General features: G+C 48.5%; 1 long non-coding RNA gene across 1 annotated transcript; it reads left to right on the forward strand.

The window, feature by feature from the left end:
- The first annotated feature begins 2,811 nt into the window (after positions 1 to 2,811).
- LOC140216325 (uncharacterized) lies at positions 2,812 to 27,211 on the forward strand. Its single transcript, XR_011892973.1, has 3 exons — positions 2,812 to 3,127; positions 24,647 to 24,729; positions 26,044 to 27,211. It is a non-coding gene; the product is annotated as an uncharacterized lncRNA (long non-coding RNA).

Genomic DNA, 27,211 nt, shown 5'->3' on the forward strand with positions numbered 1-27,211 from the left:
ATAAATACATTCTCGGTCGTGCGGGGCACTGAGCTGCAGTCTGGCTTCGCTCGTTCATCTCAGCATGCCCACCGTTCGGCACAATAACGACCAAACTAGTAGCGTATTGCTGTGCTCTAGCGATGAACTCCAGACAAACAATGTTCAGGCAAGTCGATTAACTATGGTCTCTGGATTCGGGTAAGGGCAACGTATGCCGCCCAGGTCAGTGTATTTTCTGTTAATTCAGACCATGTGAGACCACTCCTCGAGCAGATAACAGCAACCTCTTTTATTTCTCTGAAATTAGAACACTCGCGCTTCCAAGGTGCGGCAACGGTGTCGAATGTCTCTTTCCGCGAAATGGCCAGAGCAATGTCTGCAGGTCGTCGTCATGCTGCAGTCACTGGTTAATGCTTTTCGCGTACTCTTAGTAATAAGTTGCAGACACAGTCAGCTCAAAGAGACTCGAAGTACTGAACGCACTGAACGCAAGTAGCTGCCGGCCTTCTGTAGGCACGACGACAGCTCGCCGGTTGTCATAACTTCCAAGTGCACCGATATACAAGTGAAATGCTAGAGGCGTCAAGTTTGGTACATGTTCCTCACGACAGTACACTTTCGTAAACAGGTTCCCTTTCTAACCTATCGGCCTCGAACCTATCTTGTTTCAAGTCCACCAATCAGCAAAGTGGCCGTATGCACCCTCACGTGGCCCCCCGCGACGACCGCCAACAGTGCAGCCATCCTCGGTTTTCGCCTTTGCTCTGCAAGGCCAGCTACGCCAAGTGGCCCAGGCGCGCATCTTGGGCGCGGCCGTACCTCGCCCTTCTCGTGCCTCGACTCTCCGCGCAGGTTAGCAAGTTCACATCTCTGTCTTTCATTCACAACTTGTTGGCGGTGGTGCACATGGAGACCCTGAATATCCAACACTACAAATAAAATATTTATCCAAATAATGCAATTCTGCTTACTATATTTTAGTTACATAGCTTCGCTCATAATTAATTTTACGGAAGGTCAATCACGTTTTTCGCAAACTTCTAAAGCCCGATGAGCCTTCGGGAGACTCGCCATTAAACTGCTGATCGATAAGACCGAAGTATTGTTTCCGTATGCACAACGACTGATTCATGTGTGGCCCGCAGGGGCGTTTCGCGCCACACCTGCTTGTGAGGTGCACGGGGAATAGGTGGAGTGGGCAGACTGAAACGTCACACGTTTTACGCACGGTCGTGCTACGAAATATTCACCAAGTGCAGTGGCGTTGAAGAAAGACAAAACAGAAACGGCAGTGTAAATGAACAGTAGGATTTCAGTACTTATCGAAGGCACACAGTGTGGTAATTAGTTATTTGATGATGGTGGTCTGTCATGAAACTTATACTGCCTGTTAATGTAATACACCTGAGTAGAGGAATTACTTGGTCTGAGACGTTATAAAAATGCTGTTCAATTTAAAACAACATTACAGCATGGTATAGCGTACAGTTCTAAATAACTAAATAAATAAATAAATAAATAAATAAATGTGGATGCTTTACGATAAGTGAATATTTTTTTAAAAATCTAGGCCGCCTTTATTCTTACCCCGGTTGTTGGGTTCCATACCATGTTGTCCAAAATTCTTGCGAGAGATGCGAAATATTAATTACGTTGAATCACCTTAGTAAAAGCAAGATAGTCGGAGTTTTGGTCAAACTGGGCAAAGAGGGGTTGTGAATTGTGAAAACAGCCAGGTTGGCTCATTAGCGCCCGCGAACTGTTGCCCACTCGCAGTTGAGGTCACTGCCTCGAGCACTCGGTCAGGGCACGTGCACTTGTGCGAGGAAACGACTCCTACAGCCAAATATCTGGGACGACAATCGACCGCGTGATATGACGCCTTGCACACACACATGGAACAGCTCTCAGGCGAGCCTGATGATTTTTGTGAAAAATTCTTTGCGTCATCTCAGTGCAGATTTACTATGTTTGTCTCCGTTGTGTGCATGCGCTGTGCGGGCGAGAAGGTGGTGTCGATTATTGAACTGCGCATTTGAATGAGCGGCTATGATGCGGCTTATGAGCCTCTCGATCGGCGCTTATCAAACAAGCACAACCAGAAAGATCGTAAATCAACAGAGCAGGAGAGAACAGAGCCAACAAAGAAAAGAAAGCGACGCGGCCAATGCGAACACGTGTTCTGTTGTACCGGGCGCACGGCTTCGTCCGTGCTTTATGGAGCGTCCGCAAGTGTGAGCAGGCCTAATTATAAGAACTAGGCTAATCCTGGGATTTTACGTGCCGTAATCGCAATCTTATTATCAGGCACACCGTAGCGCTGAGGTGCCTCACGGACACAATGCACGCGCGACCCAATTGAACATCACCTCTTCATATGATGTCTGTTCATGCTCTACCGGATGAGTTTCGGTAACCCGGGGTTCTGCTCCTAAGTGTAAGCACACGAGCGTCTTTACATTTCGTCCCCATCGAAATGGGGCCGGGATCACGTGACGTCGAGCGCAACGCCGGTGCCGCTGCCCGCCATGCACACGCCGTCGCCGTTCCCCCTCGGCAATTCCGTGCTCTGTTCAGACCAGCTGCGGCGTCCTCCCCACCGTTAGTTGTTCTTAACACTGCAATCCCATTCTTTGTTGCCCTTTCTTCCCACGAATTCACAAATAGCCGATTCTTCAACCTTTAAGGTTCGTTCTTGAATTTTGATTTATGATTTCATGGCGTTTCGACGTAGTTGTGCCCACTCTGGGCAAGAAAAATTTTGTCTTACCATGTTGCATCTGGCGGTGTTCAAATTCATTGTACGCCGTCTTCGTGAAGAACTCTTAACCGGCCCTGATAGGACGCTGTACAAATCTATGACGACCGTTCACTTATTCTTATTTCGATTAGGACTGCCTTATGTATACATATATATAATAGCGAAAAAACGAAAAAACGGGAATAAAAACGTACAAATATGAATGCAACCCTCCAGAGCGCCGGAAGCCCGACAAGGCTCTGCCGTCTCAACTCTGACGTCAACCTGCCGGTCACAGCGGAGGCCAGACCATCTGAGCAAGGACTCCTGGGCGTGTCGTGTTCCTGGGCTGTGGTGGTGACACAAGGGGCCAGGTGCCGGCGGCCTTGGGCCTTTCGGCTGCAGGTGACAGCACGGGTGGCCCCGTCCTCCTTCATTCCTTAAATACCAGTTCCGGTGACAGTGGCCCCACTAAGTGCAGTCAAGCTTAGCGCAGCATTTCCCTCCTCCTCTTGCCTAGTGGCTAATAGAGATCCATCAACGGAGCATCTTCAGGGTCTCGAACCGCAGAGGGGGTTTAAGCGAGAGCAATCTACTCAGACTCTACCACGCGTTTCTGATGAGCCACGTTAACTATGTAGCCTCCACGTTGCGCTGGTCTAAACGGGATGAGGCCAATATCGACGCCCTCATGCGCAAAAGCATCAAGCGCGTGCTGGGTTTACCACTCACTACCAGCACCGCGCGTCTCATGCAACTAGGCATGCACAACACCCTATCAGAGGTGATCGAGGCCCAACGAGTGGATCAAATAATTCGACGATCATCATCGCGAGCGGGGAGACGCATCCTCGAATCCGTTGGATGCGGTCACCAGGAAATCACGGAGCGCAACGTGACCCTATCACCCATGGTCCGAGATACGTTCAAGGTAGATCCTATGCCACGTAACGTCCACCCTCAATACAATCTAGGGCGCCGGGTAGCCAGGGCTCGTTCCCTGTTAAAAGCGGCTGCTGCCACTCCGACTCCGGCATGTTTCGTTGACGCCGCCCAGTACGAGTGCTCTGATCACTATGCCGTAGTTTCGGTTGACTCCAATGGCACTCTGATTAATTCAGCATCCGTGCGGAAGGTTTCTTCAACAGTAGCCGAGCAGGTTGCTATAGCTATAGCACTGAAGGACCCTCTACGTTCCAATATCTTTACAGACTCCAGATCGGCAGCCCGAGCTTTCGCCTCCGGCTCGATCTCAAAGGAGGCGGCGGCCATCCTCGGCAGCGAGGGGGCTGCTGGTTTTCATAGTATCAAATGGTTCCCGGCCCATATGGGAATGAATGTACACTCTGAGCTTGTTAACGCCAATGAGTTGGCCCATGGCTGTTCGCGAGGTCTTACACACCGCGGCGGTTCAGGTGGACTCACGGGCGGCGACTTAGGGCTGTACAGGGATTCGCTTCTCACCTTCCATGAAATCTTGACACATTATCAACTTGCTCGGCGGGCCTTTCCGCTACCACACCCTAAACTTAATAGACCACAATCGTCGGCGTTTCGCATGCTTCAAATGGGGTCATTTCCCTCCAGTAGCAGATTCAGTCACTTCGCGCCCAATGTAGAACCCCACTGCCCAGACTGTGGGGAGGCGTACTGCTCCTTGTCCCATATGCTCTGGCAATGCCCTGCGTTACGCAGCTCATCGATAACCACTCTAACCGACTGGGAGGCAGCCCTTAAGAGCGGCGACCTCTCAGAGCAACTACGGGCTGTCCAGAGGGCCTGCGACAGGGCGGAGGACCACGATCTTCCGACCCCGACGTGGGTGCGGCCCGCGACGGCTACGGGGACTCCCTGAAAAGGGAGGTACCCTAACGCCGGTTCCTCAGGACCATTAATAAAGTTCTTTGTCTGTCTGTCTGTCTGTCACTCCCATATGGAGGCTTATTACAAAACGCTGGTCCTCATCGAAATATTTTCACGTAAATTTTTTTTTATAGTTGGCTTTCACTTTGAGTAGAGGAAATTATTCTATTGCGAACATTTTTTGAGATTAATGTTAGTCAGTGAACAATGGGGAATGTGCTCAATATAGAGCTCGCTATGTAATACATTACATGTAAACAAAGCAAGTCCTTGCTTCGCAAGATAGCGTATGGGTAAGATATTTACGGATTCATAAAGTGGAACTGCGTGCCTTTTGTATGAGAAAAATGTTGCAGGTCGGGGTGCGCTTCTGCAAGTGTTAGAGATGTACACACGTATGCAGTGCTTTCCCCATGACGAAAGACAGTATGAATTGCCGATGAGTGTGAATGAATGCGCGGTAAAGTAGCATAAGAATGTACTGGGCATAGGATCACCGTGTTCTCATAGGAATTCTTAAACGAAACCCTTCTCTTGAAAAGACTGATTCAGCGTGAATGGCATGTGAGCATCCAGACCTATCTTAAGGACGCTTCTTTGATAGAGGGGAGCAATATACGATTCAAATTATGGTGTTTTACGTGACAAAACCATGATCTGATCATGAGGCACGCCGTAGAAGGGTACTTCGGATTAATTTTGACCAGCTGAAGTTCGTTAACATGCACCTAAATCTAAGTATACGGGTGGTTTTGCATTTCGACCCCTTCGAAATGCGGCCGCCAGGGCAGGGATTTAGTTCCGCGACCTCGTGCTTAGAAGCGCTACAGCAAAGTCACTAAGTAACCACGGCGGGTGAGTAGCATGTGACCCTGAAGGGTTAAAGTAGGGGGTTAACCAGGCGCCTGTGAGTACGAAAAGGCATAAACGGTGTTTTAGCAAGATTAATGTACAGTTCATCTTTAGCGCATGATACTATTAGATTCTGCAGATCTAAATTCAATTTAGATAAGGCTTTATTTAAATTCTTTTTGTGAGCGTGATGGTGGCGTCGCCTTCGCGCAGTATAAACATAGGGTATTACAGCTAACGTTTTTATCGGAAAGAGATTTAATAGCACGGTGCAACACACGATTTTAAGACCTACGGTGTCCGGTAGTCACACCTCTGGCAACCGAACTAATAATTGGTCTTACATTTGTATCTCCCACTGTGTTATTCTTAATATTCTTTTTTCGTTGAGCAGCTTCGCTAACGTTAATTGGGACCCACGTTATAGAAAGAGAGTTAGTAAAACGAAGGTAGAAAGGAATGCCTTTAATGTATCTGGCTTTCGGAACACCTTTTTTTATTAATTTGTAGAACAGAAAGAGAATCCTCGGTTTGCACCGTGTGCAACCTTTTTGTGCGGCAACTTTGGATTAGATTAAGTGCTGGACCGGGAATGGCTAATACTCTAGTTAATAAAATTGAATAGTGCGGCTGATGGTATTTAAGGCTTCGCTAAAGTCAACAATATTGCACCGGCCACATGATCCATACCTAAGACGTGCTTAATATTTGCACTGAGAGATAATAGCGCTAATCTTGTTGAAACCGTAGAGCGGAAACCACATAGTTGTTAGGTCCCCAGATTAAACTTAGCAATATAGAATGGCAGATGGCTAAAAAGTAGTTTTTCGATAATCTTGATGTGAAATACCAGCACGAAAGTGGGCCTATAGTTTAGCTGTAGAGTGGGCGACCACTTTTAGGCACAGGGAGGACTGCCTCTTTTCATCATCATCATCATCATTATCGTCGTCGTCGTCGTCGTCGTCGTCATCATCATCATCATCATCATCATATTTTATGTCCACTGCAAGGACAAAGGCCTCTCCGTGCGATCTCCAATTATCCCTGTCCTCTGCCAACCGATTCCAACTAGCGCCCGCGAATTTCCTCATTTCATCCACGCCACCTAGTCTTCTGCCGTCGTAGACTGCGCTTCCCTTCTCTTGGCACCCATTCGGTAACCCTAATGGTCCACCAATTATCTAATCTGCGCATTGCATGACCTGTCCAGCTCCATTTATTTACCTGTCCATTGACCTGTCCAGCCGTTTGCTGTCTTATTCACACCGCCCTCTCCCTGTCTCTTAACGTTACGCCTAGCATTCTTTGTTCCATCGCTTTTTCGCGGTCCCTAACTTGGCCTCAAGCTTCTTTATCAATCTCCAAGTCTCTGCCCCATATGCCAGCACCGGTAAAATGCACTGATTGTTCACCTTCCTTTTCAAAGATAATGGTAAGCTTCCAGTCAGGAGCTGACAATGTCTGCCGTATGCGATCCAACGCATTGTATTCAATGAATTTCCTTCTCATGATCAGGGTTCCCTGTGCACACTTCCCTGTAAACGTACTCCTTTACAGACTCTAGATGCTGACTGACGATCTTGAACTCTTGTTCCCTTGCCCAGCTATTCATAATTATCTTTGTCTTCTGCATATTAACCTTCAACTCAACTCTTACACTCTCTCTGTTAATTTCCCGAATAATTTGCTGCAACTCGTCTGCAGTATTGCTGAATAGAACAAACTGAAGGTTGCTGAGATATTCGCCGTAGATTCTTACTCCTAAGTCTTCCCAGTTTAATAGCTGGAATACTTCTTCCAAGCACGCAGTGAATAGCATTGGAGAGATTGTGTCTCCCTGTCTGACGCCTTTCTTTATAAGTATCTTCCTACTTTTCTTGTGCAGAATTAAGGTAGCTGTGGAATCTCTAGATATTTTTCAAGGTACTTACGTAATCGGTCTGTACTCCCTGTTTACGCAATGCCTCTATGACTGCTGGTACCTCTACTGAATCAAATGCCTTTTCGTAATCCTTGCATGCTATATAGAGAGGCTTATTGTACTCTGCCGGTTTCTCGATTACCTGATTAATGACATGGATGTGATCAATTGTACAGAATCCCTTCCTGAAGCCAGCCTGTTGCCTTGGTTGACTAAAGTCCAGTGTTACCCTTATTCTATCGGAAATTATTTTGGTGAATATTTTATATAATACTGGGAGTAAAGTAATGGGCCAAAAAGTTTTCGATTTGGATTCGATATTAGTCGTTTGTGTCGACTAGTATAATGTTTGCATTCTTCCAGTGTTCGGGGGGCCTTGCAGTCGATAGACACTTCGTATATGGCACCGCCAGTTTTCCAAGCATTACGCCTCATCCATCTTTGTATAAACTGACTGTTATTCCATCTTCTCCTGCAGCCTCGTTTCATGTCTTGCAAGGCCCTTCTGACCTAATCGCCAGTTATAGGAGGAGTTTCTGTATCCTGTTCATTACTGTTTATAATGGAGGTATCCTGACTCCTCTGGGTACTGTACAGGTCAGTATGGACTTATAACATCAGGAAAAACGCCAGATTTAACGTACAGTTAGTAATATGACAAAGTATACAGGAGCAATTAGACCTGCTATTAGTTTAATTTTGGATCTTTTTATCCCGCCTAATGCGGCACTAGTTGCTTTTAGATTAGTAACAATAGACATAAGTTCTTCAGTGTTTATGGGGTAGAGGTAAAATGACTGGGTAGATTGCGGCAAAGCTTGAAAAGGAAATGTTGTACCCTTATGGTTATCCGATACGTTAGGAATGAAAAACTGGCAAAAAGCACTTGCAATATCTGGATTATCGGTTAACATCAGCGGGTCAGTATTAATCTTAGAGATATTGTGATGAGCCGAGAGTTCATGTAGGAGAGAAACCAAGGAAAGGAAAGGCAGGAAGGTCAACCAAGCGAGCGCCCGGTCTGCTACCCTACACTGGTGGCGATGGGAAATGGAAAGAGGGAGAGCACTGAGTGCATGTGGGAGGATTCACAGGGTAAGCGGTCTCCCAAACCGGTGCACTTTGAGTACTGCGCTATAGTGCGCGAATCGCTCTTTGTGTCAGTGACGGATGTGTCCACGGTCCGAGTATCTTTGACTCGGAGAACAGGCTCGAGTCCAGTAGGCTTAAAGTTGTCCAGGGAGAGATGCGTTGTGACTCGTAGCGAGGACAGATGCACAATAGCTGCTCGGTGGTATCGTCGCACCGACAGGAGGTGCACATCGGCCATTTCCCATGCGACAGGAGTACACGTTGGTGAACGCCACTTCTAGCCACACGCGGTACAGCAAGGTTGTTTCGCTGCGGGAAACGCTATATCGCAGTTGCAGCCGTAGGAAGGGGTCCATCGTATGCAATCGGAATTTGAATGCATTTCAATTACTCAAGAAAGTTTGTGACTTTTTGCGTGCAAGTAGACGAAGTTCCCTGGTAGCGTCTGTCCTCGCCAAAGGCATTGGACGCGTATGGGTGTCCTCGTGGGCAGACCGGGCCGCCCGGGCGGGCCCATCAGCACATTTACTGCCGACGATGCCACCGTGAGCAGGAATCCACTGAAAGAATATGTTGTGCCCTGTTTCCAGACCGTATTGGTGTATTTCCCTATCTTTCATATCATCTACTCGTACGTTATGTGATGTAGGGAAGACTTGATACTGTGAAGAGCCGCCTTAGAGTCACAAAGTATGACCAATTTCTCTGCCGGCTCCTCGGTGACGTAGTTCATAGCGCATGGAGGGCTAGAAGTTATGCACGAATGTCTTAAAGAGTCGCCACGTCTTTCGCGCATCATTTTTATTCTTCAGTATTTCGTTCTCAAAGTATGTGCGCATGGCTCCTTTTAACATAGAAGAAAGGGATAGAATGAAAAACGCAGTCCGATTCGAGGGCTGTATTAGAAGGCTGAAGCTTTGACGCCTTTTTAAATTGCTTTCTTTTGGTAATGCATGCCGACAAGCCATTCTTACTTACTTTCCAACTACATAGACGAAGTTCAGAAAAGGGGTAATTGGGTTAACGTAAGAATGTACCATAGGCCAATCAATGTGGGTAAAGTACTCGATGAATATATTGTTGTATTTACGAATAGCTTTTCATCGCGTGCGGGTCAAATTTATTGACTGACGAATGACAAAAAACTCCGTGATGTCAACTTGAGCAGCTCCTGAAATTTGTCGGAGGAGGTTCGAAGATACGCGGCAGCATAGGCAGCGGAAGTCTTAAACGGAATTGAACGCACGCTCGCAGTGGCGCGAGTAGGCTTAGGCTTAGCGACCCCGAGCACTGACGGGCGGTAGCGGCAGCCGGAGGAGACAGTCCTCCGTCAGCTGTCAGAGTGACGCAGACGCACACAATGAGGCCCCTTTGAGCTCCGCGACGGAGGGAGACGGATGCGACGCGACAGCGCTGCCTCGGTCGCACACGGCTGGGCGCCACCGCATGGGTCTTGCCCAAGGCAAACATTGTGCTGTCCGCACAGCGAGCGGTACGCCTTCGGAGACGGACGACACAGGTCGCCACCCAGCCGCGAGGCCTGGCTCCGAGAGACGGTGCGGTTTCCGGCCTCGCACCGGCCCTGCCTCGCGCGACCAGGCTCACATTGAAACGTCCTTGACTGCTCATTACTGGAGCTCGCCATTCAGCGATAGAGCTTAAAGCCGCTTCCTAGACATAAAATTGTCACAACGTACCCCGCCAGAGAATGAACCACCACAATGTCACTCACTGTAAAGAAAGGCTATATTCTAATTGGTGTCAACGTTAACATTGCAAACAGTTCGCTCTGGTGAAACCTTGTGTATCCGACCGTAGCTGATAAAAGCGACAATTGAAATTTATTTGAGCTCACCCCTAAATGACTTAATTCATGGTGTACACTCGCTCAAGCGACGAAGGCAAAAAAGAAAATCCACCAAGCTTTCTTTGAAATGCTTACCAAGCCGATGGCACGCTCTTTTTTCCGCATTTTATTTATTTATGCATTATTGACTGGTCACCGCAGGGTGAGTGCACCACTCGTTCTCGAACCACTACGTGCACCCGCGCATTACACCGGGCGCCAGTGCCGGCCTCGCCCCCGAGGGCGCGCGCCACCTGCGGCGGTGACAAGCGGCGCGGAGGAAGCGCGCCACTGACGAGCTTCGAATGCGCCGATGTCGTGATCTGCCGCGCTTGCATACAGGCAGTGCGACGAGGCTCCCCCCCCCCCAACGCGCCCGAGGCGGCAGCGGCGCGCGGCGACAGAGACGTCTTTGTGGCGACGCCACGAACTGGAGGAGCAATAATGGCACAATGTTGCACGATGTATCCTTTCGCCTTGTCCCGAGCGGACACGGAAGGGCAAAATGTGTTCATTTTCAGTAGGGAAGAAACGGTGTTGATGAGTAATGTACGAATGGTGCCCGTCGAGAGATCAGGCAATTACGCGATGAAAAGACACGCGCCGCTTCTTCCGCGAAAATTACTGTGAGTTGTTAAAGAATGCTGTGCCTTCTGTTTCTTTCTGTAGCAAGGTTCACATTTTTAATGAGATTACGCCACGGGCATTCTCTTTGCAAGGACCAATCTCGCTTATACAAGTCAGAAAAATGCAAATTCCTTGTGACACGCATTCAACAGAAGCAGAGTCTTTCTTTTTTAAATGTTGTTTCTTCTTCGAGAAAAGCCGGCTGACCGATGTCAAATGCAGTTGCGCGTTGTGTATGTGAGAAAAGTATGTAGATCCAACGCACGTGTTGGAATATATATGAAAGGAAGCTTTAGCAAAGTGGTTAAGTAAGTGATTTGTGACTGATCTATTCTGCACGGTGTTTTGCACGCAGCATAGCGATTACACGTGCCTGATAGGCAAGACGTCACGTGACCCACGCTACCGCGCACTCTCTCCGTAATAGCCCTACTTTGCTAGGCGACGATGTCTGCAGGGTAAGCCCACTTTGCTATTGCACACTCCCCAGCAGTGGCCTGCTACAAATCGACCCCAGAAAGTTGGCACATAAGATTTCGCTTTCACTGAAGAAATTAAGCGCTGGCGCCTACTTGCTGCAGTGGGGCTCCGTTTCACTGCGCAGTTCCGTGAAGAATAGAGCGGCACACGCAGCTGCCATGTCCTGTAGGTCCTTTGTGAGATGAGACAAGGCACGGTTGGAAAAGTGCGAGAGCATTCGCCAACAAGGATTCACTTTAAAAGTGAACACGCAGGGTACGATTTCATGTTAACATTCAGAGCTACATAAGCAAGAATGGTCTGATTCGGTGCCTCAATGAAAAGCTGAAAAAATAGATGCAGTCAGGAAATCACCGCCTTCTATTCGCGTATACGGCCTCTCTATGAAAAAATAAATAAATAAAGACTAAGAATGTCCTCGTTTGGCTTTTACGAGTTGTGAAGCGCGTATTCAACCACAGCTTACCACCCAACGACAACTTGAAATTAATACGATTCAGGTTTACTATACCAGTCACTCTAGAATGTGCGCTTCGTAACGGGACTGCGTAATATTTGCGTTTCTAAACGGCGCGCTAAAGAATTACGGCGAGTATATGGTGCATCTGCCGGCAAAACATTCGGATAACTTTATTAGGTTCAGGAAGCCAGGCCAAGCCATGTCGACGTATGCTGTATGCGCAATGCACTCCGCACTCGGTAGACCTTTCTCTGACTCTAGCGACTGGACGTTTACAGTTTGTGTACCTCAGAAGACATCTAAGCATCCGGTCCGTGTGCCAAAATTTTGTTGAACCTTGATCAACGTTGGGGCATTTGGCGGCCACGCTGACCGCCGCTGCCGGCGCGGTTAAGAGGAAGCTCGGGTGTTGTTGCGTTCTCCAGGGTAGCGTACCTCACCGCTGCCGATCAGTTGTTGCGACGCCTGTTTATCGAAGCTCGACCGACGTTACAATTGGGTAGCGTGGCGTTGTCGGCGGGCTGCAGGCGTCCGGTAGATCCTGGCGACCAGGCAAGGACGAGACGATTTTTAGTGCGAAACTTGCACGGTTTATTCAATGGTTGGTGAAGGATGAGAAGAAGAGAATGAAGTGAAAAGTACATTGCGGGGCCCCTTGAATAGGCACACTAAATTTGTAGGCGGGATCTTGCTCACGTCAACGTCACGGGAAATACACTGAGTTCCACAGTGCTTGGCGGCGGCACCCACTCACCCGGCGACCTTTCACGAGCCCGCCTCCGCAGGTGGCAACCAGCAGGTCCGGGATCGTAGGCACTTATCCTTTCTTCTAGGCGACTTTGGTTCGCGGAAGTTCTCCTGTAGAGTTTGACAGTTCGTGGAAAGGGCGTCTGGTTGTGGATAGGCGGCTGATCCATTGTCCCAGTTGACGTCTTCACGAGCGTGCCTCCGCTGGCGGCCGCCCGAGGGTCCTGTCTGGTTCGTGGAAAGGGTTTTCACGCACACGCACAAAGGGGCCTGTGAACACTGAGGGGCGTCCGCCAGACCGGCATCCCCTCGAGACAACCACCGCAAATTAGGCAGCCATCTTTCGTTCCGCTTAGGCATGCACACACACGAAGGGGCCTGTAAGCACTGCGGTGCCCAGCCAGACCAGTCATCCACTCGAGACAACCATGGCCAATTAGGAATCCATCCTTCGTTTCGATGAGGCATGGTGGTGGAGCATCCTTTTTGCCTGGGGTGTTACACGCCAACCGTAACAGCGCTCTCATACTGAACACGTGTAAAAAGAGAATTCGTTTTCCTCGGCAACCACTCCCCCAAACTTGATGAGATTTGTTGCATTTAAAAGAAAAACTTAAGAGCGAGTGAGTGTTTGCTTCGAATTTTTTATTTAGGTCGTCAATATTTTAGTAAAAATTGGCGAAAATCAAATATTTTCACAAAACGAAACTATCACGCTTACAACTCTCTAACTCAGCAATGAAAAATTATATTATATTTCTGTGAATTGCATCTAATTGCGAATTCTAGTGGGAGGACAGGAGCGCTCAAAAGCACGCTGAAAGTGCTCTTTCCAGGCGCGGCGTGTTTCAGTGGTCGAACAGGATTAGGAGCGCCGTCATCCAGTCGTAGAACAAGAGCAGTTTCGCTGCGCCGAGAGCAGCCGGGAGCAGTCCGCACTGCTCTCGCCTGAAAAGAAAGTCACGTGCTTCAAGCCGTTATATCCTCCGCATTTGTATTTATTTTGCTTCAGCCGGCGAGCGCGGCGGCAATGGCGGCAGCCGAGCGTAGTCGCTGTTTTGGCCCCACTGACATTGGCGTCATTGATATGAACCAGTTTCGTAATGATTCAACAACAGATACTGGCATTTCTGGTCCCCCTTGCTTCTTTTCGGATGAGCGTAGGACAGCGGCAGCAAAGCGTCTTCGCCTTGCTGAAGACGCTCGACGGTGACAGCAGCGAAAGCTACCGTCACCGTATGCTGCGTCGTTGCGTCGGCGTTGCAGAAGTGCATGTTCCGCGAACCGGTTAACACCCGACGACCACAACACGATTACACGTGTTTTGCCGCTCTCCCACAGAGAATGCTGGGACGTCGAGTGCTTGTGTCACATGGTACATTTCTCCACACACGTCCCCCTCCAGCCTGCTCTTCGGATGTACGCCGCATTCCAGTGGCGGGTCGAGTGTTCCGGCTCTCACTGCGCTGCCGCCCGACTACGCACAGCGCCGCGCTCTACTCCTGTTCTCTCAATCGAATTCGCCATCATTCTACATGTAGAGCGGAAAAAATTGATCTGTTACACATGAATCTCAAGAAAATTACTAATATTTGCAGACTCCAGTACACAACGTCAAAAACATTCACGTAATATATAAACTGACATACTGAATTTCTCCGCTATAAATGATATAATGGACGCCGTTTACGGAATCACGATATTTGTTCTTGATGGCGAGCTATTATTTTGTAAACTTCGTGCTTCTGTATGTTCCAAAATTTTTTCAAAGAAATTCAGGCCCTAAATCCGACATCCGTCTCCAACCGTCACTCGAATTTCCCTTTCTCTCTCAAATGCAACAAGTTTAATTAAAATCGGTCCAGGGGTTATCTCGAAAAGCGCTTTTGTGTTGTACATTTATTTGAATAGGCTGCGTCGGAGTTGGGCCCGAGCTAAAGCTTCCTCTTAAGCCTAACCGAAGCCATGAACGCCGATTCTGAAAACTCGATAACCGACGGGAGTCAGAATGGAAGCGGACGCTCTACTGGAGAGCCTACTGCCCACATCAACAAGAGCAACAAAAGCACCCACCGTGAAGAACGTGACCGCCGATCTGCACACGGCCCTTGTTCGAGCATAGTAGCGCGAGCCGCTAAGGCTATGGGTCTAAGCAGTATTCTGTATTGTGTGTCTACACTGCATCAAAAAATGGCTGTGGCTTAGCTAAGGTTAAGCCCAGGATGCGAAGCATACTAGCCTTTATTTTAGTTGTTGAACCACTGTTTAGCCTGGTGAACTGCTGTTGCTTGGCTATATTTGGTTCGGCTAGTAGAAGAAACAACTCATGCGTTACTCTGCTTCGCCTTCAAGAGTGGAACGCGACAGCGTTCCCGTCGACCCGCCAAGGGGTGTAAGACAATGGGCTACGGCGCAGCGACTACGCGCCCCGCATTGCACGCGGTGAGCGTCGAGCAACGCAGCGTTCGCCGCGGCAACGAAATGTGCGCCTGAGCAAGCGACGCACGCCTGAGCCTTAGAAACAGCTCGTTTCTAAGGCAACACCGCATTCACTAGAGGCGCTTTTGTACCGCTTCGAAGCATCGTACTCGTGGCTCAGTGGTAGCGTCTCCGTCTCACACTCCGGAGACCCTGGTTCGATTCCCACCCAGCCCATCTTGCAAGAGTTGAGCCAAAGCCACCTAGAAAAAGCGCAGCTGCTTATATACCGCCGCGACGCCGCGAGCGACGGCACGAGTTGGAGCCCCGTTTTTCCTCTGTCGTGACGTCACGGTGTCACGTGGTACTGAAGGCGACACCGCCGCGCCTGAGGAGCTGGGTTGAGCTCTAGTAATATGCTTCGCATAATAAATAAGAAAAGAAGGAAGCATCCGAGAACGAAGGAGGACTCCGACGAAGAGACGCACACTGCGCAACTCACTACAGCACCCGAGCTGACTGAAGAGAGTCTACTACGCTCGATCTGCTCGGGACAAGGGAACCTGGTGGCGGTGCGTCGAATGGGCAAGAACGGCACAGTGTTAATCACCGTGCACATACCATTACCGCCTCATCGCATAGTGTACCATGAACAGTTGTTGCCGACCCACCCATATGTACCGCGCGTCTTGGCGTGCAAAAACTGTCATCTGCCTGGCCAGAAACAGGACATTTGCCCCCATTTGAGTGCACGTGCGTTCTGCGGCACAGCTCATCCGGATGGTAGTGAACACTTCCCAGCCTCCGGACCTCATTGCCGCTAGAGCAACGAGGACAGCCACCTGTCCGCGACGCGACATGTCTCACGAAGATCGCCAGATAGGACAAATCGAAGAAGGCGGTGAAAACGCATCGCTAACGCAGCAGGTCGAGACGCCGGACGAACATTAGGGCCTGACGCTCTTGGCAAAACCCCGGACTCGGAGTTGGAGCCCGGACCACTGACGCCACCGCAGGAGACACGTACGCAACTGGTTGACTCACGACCTTTGCCAGGGCGCATGGCTCGCGTTGCTACCCAGAGCGCAGAAAGTGCTACGCAAATTGGCACATGTAGACCATAGCCAGCTCTTGTGCGACTCCCTTTTAACGCGATAGCGTTAAGGGCCAGGTGACGCAGAAAGTCCGACATCGGCGTCCGATGGCTTGCGTCTCGCACCCGAGTCCAGCGTCGGACGTCGCTTCGGCATAAATTATTTCTAATTAAATTGCGAATCACGCATACCCAACCGCTCTTATACCACCAGAGTCGCTCATACCTTGTCTTTCATTCGTTACAACGTTATTCCTCGGAATTTTGAGAACGGCAGCCCACGAAAAGTTGTAATGAAAAATAAAAACACCGACAGCGCATATCTTTTATGTTGTCTCTTTTCAGACTGAAATAGTAAAAGTGCGAAACAATAACAGGAGAACAACCCACGCAAGAAGCCATGTTTCTTCCAGAAAGCTTACTTTCGTGCATAGCGTTCACCGCCAGCCTTTCCCGGTAAACATCACGGTTACAAAAGCTGCATTTGGCGGGAAGCATGAAAAACAGTCAGGGGTCTGTGACTGACGATGATAGTGATCTAAAGAACGTAAAGACGCTTGATTAGTCTTTGAATATGCTATCGTGTTCCACTCTTAAAGGCGAAGCTCAAGCGTCCTCAAAATTTTTACGTGTACGCTTCCTCCCGCACGACGCCCGACGGTGCGCGAGCCGCAGTTGGTATACACTGAATCGACGCTGGAACGTATTTAGTATTCAACAACCACCAGATGTACTGACGATCGAACTGCTGGCTGTCTGTGACGCACAGCACGAAGCCCTCGAAAAAGCTCCAGCTACTTCATAAATTACCGTACATACCGACAGTCAAGCGGCGGTGCGTGTATTACGAGCCCCCCCACAACGACCCCATCGCAAGGAAGATAGCATAGGCAAGCAGGAGGCTGTGCGCGTTGCACGCAGTCGGAACTCGGGTATGGTGAGTTCCCGGCCACTGCGGAGTACCAGGGAACGAAGCAGCTCAGGCCGCTGCTCACGCGATACTAACCTGAAACCGCCGCAGCGACGTAGCAACTTTTGTGCCCCTGCAGGATGACGGAAATGAAGATGCATCTTTCCTAGAACAATGACAAAGGCGACGACAGCTTCGTGAACGCCTGCAGCAACATACGCCGAAGGAAGATCCGCTGCCTGCCGGCGCGTGTCAAGTACACGTGCACAAGACCCGCACCGGTACTGCACTGACGCTGGATGTACTTGCACGCTGGCGTGCAAAGAATACGCCTTCCGGGCAACACTACGCAAGATCTACCACCTATACAAACATGTTGCCCAGCGTGTAAAACGGCAGCTGCGCCTACCATCAGGCACTTGCTGTGGGAGTGCCCAAAGTATGCAGCCCTCCGACGAAAGCACCGGGGGCAAGTGGACAGTTTCGAGGAGTGTATCCGTCCCTGCGAACGCTGTTCGCCTTTGCTGCAGAATCGGGAATTCTCCACATGGTATAACCGGCTATGCGGGGAAGTATTCCTCACCTCCCGATTCCCCAACTTCATTACTCTTAATAGGCCGATGATCCATCCCTCTTTCAATAAAGCTTTACCATACCATTAGGTTCACACTGCAATGAACGCCTCGTATGACGTCATTTTTCATTGCCAAACTTTGACAACTAGAGCTCCTCGGCGCGTGTAGTGCAAGCACTTAATTTATGAGCAAGGGCCTAATTTATGTGAACGTAGACTTTCTGAGTACTCTTGAGGGTTTTATATTTCGTGTCCTAAAGGATGAAGAAAGAAGAAGCAGAAGAAGGCGAGCCAGGCACAGCTTGTGCGCTTCGCAACATCAAGAAAATGGAAGAAGAGGAAAGGAAGAAGTGGCGGGTGCCGTACGGTCACCTGGTCCGCTTCTATTCCTCCGCAGGAGTTACCTATGGATCTGTTTCTACGCAATGGCGTCACATCAGTTCCTGTGGCTCTTGTTCCAACCAATGACGGAGTCATACGGATGAAGTATCCAAAAGCGATCCAGGCGGAATTGCGACCGGCGACGGCCCATTTCCAGAACATCACTGAGGTCTGCCAGTTTGGCAGAGGTGATATCCTCTGCGTTTCCGCAGACAAGTCCTGTGTACAAGACCTTTTAAAGTGTTCGCTGTTTGCCGCCAATGCGGTGAGCGCATTTATTCCTCCCCACTTGGCATGTGTGAAAACGCTTGTCCGCGGCGTTGATGTAAACATGACACCGGCAGAATAATTAGATGTGTTTTCACCAGCGGCCGTAATTTCAGTTTATCGGTGTGGACGTGTGGTCAAGAAAAACAGGATCTCTACTAAGTCAGTCATAGCCACATTTGCAGGGACAATTAGACCATCAGAAATTAAGGCATGACCCTTATTCTACAGAGTGAAACCTCTGTCTCATCGTCCCCTCCAATGTGCAAAGTGCTGGCGTTATGGACACATCTTAAAAGGATGTAGATCTGCTCCCAGGTGCCGAATTTGTGGTGATGGTGGTGGTGATAAACTTTATTGAAAGGGGGAAGGGTAAAGAGGGACGTGGCTGAGGGTTAGGGCTCAAGTAAGGCCCTGGGCCTGCTTGGCCTTTTCCGCCCAGTCCACCAGTTCAAGTTGTCGGTCGACGTCCCCGGAACTGAGCCAGGCTGTCCAGTCAGTCTCGCTGCTGACGGGGGGATGAGAGAACGGGAGCGAGGTGCATTCCCACATTATGTGTGTGAGTGTTCCTGTTTCTGAACAGAGCCTACATTTGTCGCTTTCCCTGCCCCCTGTGATTTTGTTAATGTATTTTGGGTGTGGGTATGTATTTGTCTGAAGTCGCCGAAACGCGACCGCTTGCGTTTTGTCGAGTTGCTTGGCCGGTGGTGGGAGTGCGCGACGCCTCAAGCGATACCGATGGGCTATTTCATAATAAGTCTAGCAGGGTTCCTCGTGTCGCTCCTCCTCATTCACGCCGTCCGCATCCGCGGACGAGGCTCGGCGCGCGAGATCTCGAGCCAAACTGTGAGCCGACGCGTTGCCGGGCACAGCCGCGTGAGCGGGGGCCCACACGAGGGTTTTCAAGCCGCTTAGGAGGCGTCGTGTGAGGACATGGTACGCCTGTTTGCAAATTCTACCACGGACGAAATTGCCGATGGCCTGCTTGCTGTCGCTGATGACGGTATTCGCTTCCGCATGCATGGCCGTGGTAATCGCGGTTTCCTCCGCTTCCACCACTCGGCCAGCCGTGGTTGTTGTATGTTCTATCAGTCCTCCGTTGTGATCCACTACCACAGCGGTCATGAGGTCGCCCCGAGGGTGTCTGGCTGCGTCTGTGTAGACCACTCCATCTTGCGAGCCGTAGCGTCGCCAAATGGCTTCACTACGGGCCTGCCGACGGCCCTGATGGAACTCGGGCTCCATGTTGCGGGGTAGAGGTGGGGCATAGATATGCCCCCTGACCTTTCGCGGAATCGTAATGTACTCTGTCCCCTCGGGGACAGCCTCGAGACTGAGCTTCCGGAGGACTGTGCGGCCAGCCGGGGTTAGCGAGAGACGACGGACTTGGGCTGTGTGGTGAGCGTCTAAGAGCTCCTCGATCGTGTTATGCATGCCTAAGGCCTCTAGCCTTGCGGTGGCCGCGTGGTCCGGAAGGCCCAAGGCTGCCTTTGTGCTTCGTCGGATCATGGTGTTTAATTTGGCTAAGTCCGTGGCTGCGAGTTTGACATATGGTGTCGAGTACATGGTTCTGCTGGTTATGTATGCCTGCACAAGTCGAAGCAAATCGCCCTCGCCCATGCCGTGGTGCCGATTAGCCACCCGGCGAATGAGCTGTAGTGTGTAGTTGGTCGCCCTCTGGAGTTTCTTTAACATGAGCCCGCAGCGCAGCGTGTTCTGAAAGTCTAGCCCCAATATTTTGATACTGGGGCGCTCCGGGATGGTAAGTTCTCCGACCTTAAGTTCAAGGAAGCGCCTTCTCCGTGGTAATCCCCTGGGACAGCTACTTCTGCCGGGCTTGATCAGGAGGTATTCGGATTTTTCCGGTGAGCACGTCAGGCTCCTCGACTCCGCATAAGCTTGTACGACGTTTATGCCGCGCTGCATGATCTCTTGAAGAGTTTGTGGATCATCCGCCGCTGCCCATAACGTCACGTCGTCAGCGTAGAGACTGTGGTGAAGCCCAGGGATAGAGCACAGCAGTTCCGGGAGCCCGCGCATCGCCGCGTTAAAGAGAAAAGGGGAGATGACTGAGAGCACAATTCTAGCGAGTGCAAAAGCAAGGAAGAAAGGTGCTGCCTCTGCAATGAAGCGCACTATGCTGATTATTCTAATTGCTGAGCAGAGGCACAGGGAATTCAAATCCTGGAAATCGTTGAACGAAGTCGTAGTTCCCGTAGAGAAGCCATAACTGAAATTCTGGCTATGACACAGGGATACGCCGGTGTCACAGCCCGCCAGGCGGCAGAAACGGTCGCGTCTCTTCCCCTTTCTATTGCCGAATGGGGCCTACACTGCAATATTAGATCAAAACATCAAGCGGAACTTACACCTGTCGTGGAGGTCGCAACCATGCCAAATCCATACGAACGAAATCTGCTCATTCGAACAGATAGACAGGCTGCATGCAGGGCACTCGCAGGCAGGAACGTTTCCGCGGCGCTACAATCAGCATTAACAACGCACCTCAACGCACACCCTAACATTAGAGTGCAGATTCAGTGGATTTCGAGTCACGCAGGGATCAGAGGGAACGAAGTGGCACATGCCACATCCCTCGCGAATCTCCCGGGCCCTCCTCTGTGGTGGCCGGACCCACTGAGTCTGAATGAGCGATATGCCTTCGCGCGGTCGGAAAGGTGCAAAAAACTTGACGATTTACAAAACAACTCCATAAACTATCCACAAGCACACACATAAAGCGAAGAGAGGCGGTACTATGGAGGCGTGCACAGATGCACTCTCTCTTGTCCCCACACTTCCAACACTACATACAAGGTTTGCCTGGTAAACATGCTTCCATAGCATGTGGCGGCTTCCCGGATAATGCTCACATTCTGTGGGATTGTCCGGGGAGTCGTCACACGATTCAGGCTAGCCTTTCCAAACTCTCATCCACCCGTAGATCTACAACACTTGAGGAATGGCTGGCGGACTACTCCTCCGACTACGTACATGCCATGATCGAGCTCTTCACGACGCTCGGCTTGGACGACAACTAGAACAAAGCGGGCGAACCCGGACCGGGGTTCTTCAATAAAGTTTATTCTCTCTCTTTCTCTATTGCTGAGGCTGTCGAAAGGGCAATGGAAAAAGCTATGGAGTGCCTAGCTGGAAACCTTTGCGAGTCCTTGACACAAATCCTAACTAGCCAGATGGCACAGATATTCGGAACAACAACAGCTGTTGGAATAACTTCTCAAACAACTGACTGTCCACGTCCTTCAAATGAATGAGTAACCGCCACTTTCACGTGCCAAGATGCCCAAATTGTAGGCCTATCCGTCGATGTCAACCAGAGCCAATGCGCAGGCTTTAATGATCACACACAGGGCGCAGATGAAGTGGACATGGATCCTCAAACGTTAAAACGATGAAGATCCCCTTTGTCAAAAATATCTACGACAAAAAATATCTGAAAGACAGCCTTGCAAAGGAAGATTTCTTAAAGGAAAGCATTTTAAGTAAGGCCCTTACTGAGTCCACACTTTCGCAACCATAGAACTCAAAATTCTTCATTGGAATTGCCGATCAATTCAATCTGCAGCAACAAATTTATTGTATTTATCATCGAAATATTCCCCAGATATTATTGCTTATGAAGAAACATGGCTTTCGGGACATCAGTGTTTTCAATTAAATGACTACCGATCTTTCACACTTGACCGTCTATCGAAGGGCGGAGGTTTAGCTTTCTTTATCACTAACAGCATTAGCCTTGAGGCAAAGATTTCATATAAACATATGTCGCCCGAAAGTGAAAATATTGCATTAGATATAACCATACCAGGGTTGTTTACCTTTCTCGTTAGTAAACTTATACTTTCGTGGGGGTGTGCAGAACACTCGATGTTTGGATTCAGCAGTGACTTCATGGTGTAAGGACAAAATTCTTATTGGAGATTTCAACTTGCATCACACGTGCTGGGGCTTTCGAACTGACCAACCCGGCAAACGCTTGTGGGATTGGACAATAGATAGTAATCTGTCTTGTCTGAACTATAGAATTCCTACATATATTTGTCAGTGCCGCTGAGCATTGGATTTAAGTTTCGTAAGTTCGTCCCTCACTAGATCATCCTGGACAGCCTTGGACTGTGCCACGAACAGTGAACCCTTTCCAATAATGTTTGAAATTGCTTGCCCAATTATGCAGTCATGCTCCCAGGTACGCGTATTTATAGATTGTGATAAATTTAAATCCGGTCTTAAGGTACGTTTGGCTTCCTATTCTGAAGAGCATGAAGACACCAAGGCTATGAAACATTGTGTTGTAATTAAAAGAACATGCAGAAAGGCTGAATTCAGTGTTACATCTGCAAAGGAAGCAGCTTATAACCCTTGGTGGAATACAGACTGCACGCGAGACTACCGACGCCGACAGGCAGCTTGGAAGCAGCTCCTTTATAACCAGTGCCCAAAATATTGGTCTGATTACAAATTTCACGCTGCTGTATTTAAACGTAAAGTTGCTCAAGCTAAGGAAGATTAAGATAGGAAACACTACGATTTCCTTTCTAAATCAAACAAAAGATCGTTGTTAATATATATGAGATATCAGAAAATTCTGCCATCGCCAATTAATATTGATTATGTCAATCTGTCACCCGATGAAATAAGGAAATCTCTTGACCTCATTGCTAAAGCCTTAGAGAGTAGATTCACGCCATCGGTGTCCTATAATTTGCAAAAATCAGCCCCAACATCAGTGTTTACTGAAGTCACATTGCCTCAATTAGTTCAAGTGAATCGAAACTTATCCTTGTCAGTGCCTGGTCCTGATGGAATTACCGTTCACATGATAAAAATTTTATTCGATCTATCTCCTGGAGACCTTCTAAACGTTATAAACTATTCCTTAAACAAAGCCTGGATACCTTACGATTGGAAAGTAGCTAAAATAATCCCGATACCTAAAAAACAAGGAGTAGGTTATAACATAGAAAACATCAGACCTCTTACTTCTAATATGGTCAAGCTCATAGAGAGGGTATTACATTGCAGAATTACTATCTGGATGACGGATAATTTATCATTAAGTCCAACTCAAATAGGCTTCAGAGCTAATTGCTCAATATGGTGTGCCCATGCTGATTTAGAGAGCCGTATCCAAATTGCCCGGAAAAGGAGACAACATTCTGCTTTAGTGAAATTAGATATAACTAAAGCTTATGACAGCGTTGAACATTCAACTTTACTGGATATTCTGCAGCGTCGTAATTTCCCAAACTATATTATGGCCTGGTTGGCAGAATTTTTGCGATCAAGAGAATTTTATCGCTTCAAGGACGGATGTTACTCGTCCAAATTCAGACAGACTCGCAGTGTTCCACAAGGAGCAGTCCTGTCCCCAATATTATATAATGTATTAATGAGCTCCATCCCGACTTGACAGGTCGTGCACGGTTACGTGTATGCAGATGACACTGCATTCTTTGCGGCTGACAATGACATTAACGCTTTATACCAAAAATTACAGAGATACATGAATATGCTTGTTGTATGGGTGCAGACAATTTGTATGTCATTAAATGTAAGCAAAGGCGCAATTTTAGTGTTGTGGGTCGTGGACCCAATTTCAATTTCTATATCCTATAAGCGAGAACCCATTCTACAGGTTGAGTCTCTAAAATATTTGGGGATCATATATAATAGAAAACTGAACTGGAGTCCACACACGGAAACTGTAGCGTGTGAGGTACAACATGCGTTAGGTATTCTGCGCAGAATGAGTGATAGACAATATGGACTACGTAGGGATTCACTGTTAATGATTTACAAAATGCATATGCGCCCCATATTATAATTTAGGTGTGTCTTGTTCTCAGGCGGCCCTGCTTATAAAATAAAGCTGATGATGATGTTTGAGGTTTAATGGCGCAAGGGCTAGGTATGGCCAAAGAGCGCCATGCTAGTGGTAATGAATATGTCGTGGGCTGATGGGCTCTGTGAATTTAATGTGACGTGGTTGTAAAGGGGCCTAAAAGAGTTTCTGTAAATTTCATAAAAAATTGCACGTATTGACTGTGATCACTAAAATACATTAAGAAAGAATGATGCATTATGTAAAATATGCGATATGCTAAAATTGTCTACGAGCACTACTGCCTCGCCAGAGTCCTTGACACGCAAGGGCCGAGAGGCATGTGCTATACGAAATAGCTATCACAGCGGCATCCTCTGGAGAGAGGAGACGCTACGAACGTATGGAGCTAATTACACGTAACACAACATCTTTCAGGAAGTCTAAGACTGCGTTAGTGTGAAAGAGCGGTTCTGGGCCGAGTAACATTACAGGATGAAGGGGAATGTGCTGCCGGTATTCTAACGGAACATGTTTCTTTCTGTTAGATTCGGCTTTCCGACACTCCAGGAGGACGTGGAAGACGGTCAGCCTCTCCCCGCATCTCCCACAGGTTGGGGGCTCATTTCCAGTGAGTAAAAAATTGTGGGTGCCAAATGTGTGTCCTATTCTTAGACGACAGAATACATCTGTTCGGCGTGATTTTGTTGCAGAAGGCCAGAACCCTAATTGTGGCTTGATTACGTGCAGTTTATTATTTGTTTCCATGTCCCACGAGCGTTGCCAGTAGTTTCGCAGTTTTCTGCGCAAGAAGGGCCTCAGATCTGTGACAGGGACTGCAGCGGAAGGATTAACAGAAGACGATGCAATTGATGTGGCCATCTGGTCCGCCAGAACATTGCCTTCGATGGCCCTATAACCCGGCACCCAGCATATGATGACATGCTGGTTACATATATACCCTTTACATAGGATGGACTATAGTTCATTGATTACTGGATTTTTGTGCTTAGAGAATGACATTAAGGCCTTCACAGCACTTAGGGAGTCCGTATATATAACTGATTTCTGGAGTTTTGATTTCTTTATATACTTTACAGCCGACAATAGTGCGTAGGCCTCAGCCGTAAAGATACTAGTTTCCGGATGCAGTACGTCGGATTCCGAGAAGGATGGACCGACGGCTGCGTAGGACACCCCGTCGTGTGACTTCGATGCGTCTGTGTAGAACTCCGTGCAGAAGTACTTGTACTGGAGTTCCAGGAAGTGCATTCGGATTTCGATATCTGGGTATCGTTATAAAGTTACAAAGGTATCGATTTCGATACCTTTGTAACTTGTAGGAAAAATATATCACATTGTACCAGCTGCCACTCCCAAGGAGGTAGCAGCTTGGCTGGATGCGTTAGGCGAAGCTCGAAGAGTGGAACATGCATTTCTTCACTAAGCTCCCTCACACGCAGCGAGAAAGGTTGTCTGACGGAGGGACGATTGCGAAAGAGTGTAGAATATGTCATATCGTAAACGGTATTAAAACACGGATGTTGAAGATTAGAGTGCACTTTCAGAAAATATGTTTGGCTGATGTATGTTCTTTGCAGATGAAGTGACCACTCATTTGATTCTACGTATAAACTTTCAATGGGACTTGTTCTGAAAGCGCCCGTGGCTAAGCGGATTCCTAGATGGTGGACCGGATCTAGCATCTTTAGCGCGCTCGGGGCGGCAGAATGATAGATCACGGCACCATAATCTAATCGTGACCGAATCAGGCTCTTATAGAGATTCATTAGGCACGTCCTGTCACTACCCCACGTAGTCTGCGATAGAAGTTTCATTGGGTTCATTGCTTTCAGACATTTTTCTTGAAGATGTTTAATGTGTGGGATGGAAGTGAGTCTATTGTCAAGTATAACACCTAGAAATTTGTGTTCTTTGTTTACAGGTATCTGTTGTCCACACAGTTCCAAGCAAGGATCCGGAACCAGGCCTCTCTTTCTTGTAAACAGAACACAAAAACTCTTGTGAGGATTGATTTTAAATCCATTTTTCTCTGCCCACTGTTACACCTTGTTCAAACCATGCTGTACCTGTCTCTCGCAGACTGTGAGGTTGCAGCATTTGAAACCTATTTGTATATCGTCTGCGTAGACGGAATAGAAAATAGCTGGTGGTAAAGATGCACGAAGCGTGTTCATCTTTACGACAAAGAGCGTGCAGCTGAGTACGCCACCCTGGGGTACCCCAGTTTCCTGTATGAATGTACGCGACAGTGCAGGACCTATTTTCACTCGAAATGTACGGTTCTCTAGGTAGCTCTCTATAATAATTAACATATTGCCGCGGATACCTAGCGCGGAAAGATTGCGCAGGATTCCGTACCGCCAGGTTGTGTCGTACGCTTTTTCCATATCCAGAAATACAGATAAGAAAGATTGCTTGTGCACGAAGGCATCGCGAATGCTCGCTTCGATGCGCACAAGATGGTCGGTTGTAGATCGCCGTTCCCAAAAACCACATTGAAATGGGTCAAGCATTTTACTGGACTCTAGGAGATGTACGAGACGGCGATTGATCATTTTTTGAAAAAGCGTACAGAGGCAGCTCGTAAGCGCTATAGGACGGTAGTTAGTAAGCAATGAAGTGTCTTTACCATGTTTTAAAACAGGGATTACAATAGCCTCCTTCCATTTTGATGGAAGATAACCAGCAGCCCAGATAGTATTGAGAAGTGTGAGTAGCGTGGTTTGTGTCTCGGAGTGTAGGTGCTTAATCATATCATACATGATTCTATCGGGGCACGGTGCAGAGCTCCGACATGCTGATAAGGAAGCTTTAAGTTCAGCAATGGTAAAAGGGCGATTATAAGGATCGTTTGGCGTGCATTTCCGATTCAGAGGCTTGAGTTCTTCTATTGCTTTATATTTAAGGAAGTTCTCTGAATAGTGACTGCAGCTAGACACGCGCTCGAAGTGTTCACCCAGAGCATCAGCCTGGTCTTGTAGGGTATTGCCTTGTGTGTTTACCAAAGGGAAGGAGTACGTTTGTCGCCTTCTTATGCTATTCATCCTGTTCCAGACCTTGGCCTTATCTGTATACGTGTTGATACCCGA

Source organism: Dermacentor andersoni, chromosome 3 (assembly GCF_023375885.2).
Source record: "Dermacentor andersoni chromosome 3, qqDerAnde1_hic_scaffold, whole genome shotgun sequence".
Classification (NCBI taxonomy): domain Eukaryota; kingdom Metazoa; phylum Arthropoda; class Arachnida; order Ixodida; family Ixodidae; genus Dermacentor; species Dermacentor andersoni.